The sequence below is a fragment of the Chaetura pelagica genome, unplaced genomic scaffold (assembly GCF_000747805.2).
Source record: "Chaetura pelagica isolate M959 unplaced genomic scaffold, ChaPel_1.0 scaffold37, whole genome shotgun sequence".
Lineage (NCBI taxonomy): Eukaryota > Metazoa > Chordata > Aves > Apodiformes > Apodidae > Chaetura > Chaetura pelagica.
In genome coordinates this window covers 1,222,162-1,222,893 of record NW_009954567.1, presented here as the reverse complement: position 1 = coordinate 1,222,893, position 732 = coordinate 1,222,162, and positions in this window count along the sequence as shown.

Here is a 732-nt window from a genome sequence, read left to right as displayed (position 1 = left end):
AGCTCACTAGGGTTCCCTCCATTTTGCAGTACAGGGTCTGAGTTCCCAGCTCAGGGTAGCAGTGGCCCAGTGAAAAACAGAATCATGGTTCATGCTGGAAGGAAACCTTGACAGGTCACCTTGTTCAGCCCCCTGCAGTGAGCTGGGACATCTTTCACTAGATCAGGGTGCTAAGAGCCATGTGTCATCTTACCTTGAATCTACCACCTCTTTGAGCAACCTGTTCAGTGTTTCACCACCCTCACTGAAAAAATTTTCTCCTACTATCTAGTCTAAATCTACTCTATTTCAGATTTAAAACTTTACCTCTTGTCCTGTGACTACAGGCCGTGCTAAAAAGTTTGTCCCCATCTTTCTGACAGGCCCACTTTAGGTATTGAAAGGCTGCAATAACGTCTCCCCAGAGCCCTCTCTTCTCCAGGGAAACAGCATGAAGACGTGGATTTACCACTGACGGCTGCTGCGCTGAGCTATCCCTGCCCACTCCAGCCACGGGCAGGTACTGTCGGCTAGCAACCCTCATTAAGTACCTTGCTTTAACTAACTACGCTTGGGTAGTACTCAACCAAGGTGGAAAGGGCTTGCTAACTCGCGATCTCCACGCAGGAGTTATTCAGGGAGAAGGTGGTCTCCGAGAAGCCCTTCTCAAGCAGAGGAAGTCAGTGAGCGCCGCAGAGCCGCCCTCCCCTCCCCTCCCCTCCCCGGCAGCTCAGCGCGGCTCGCACGGCTCGG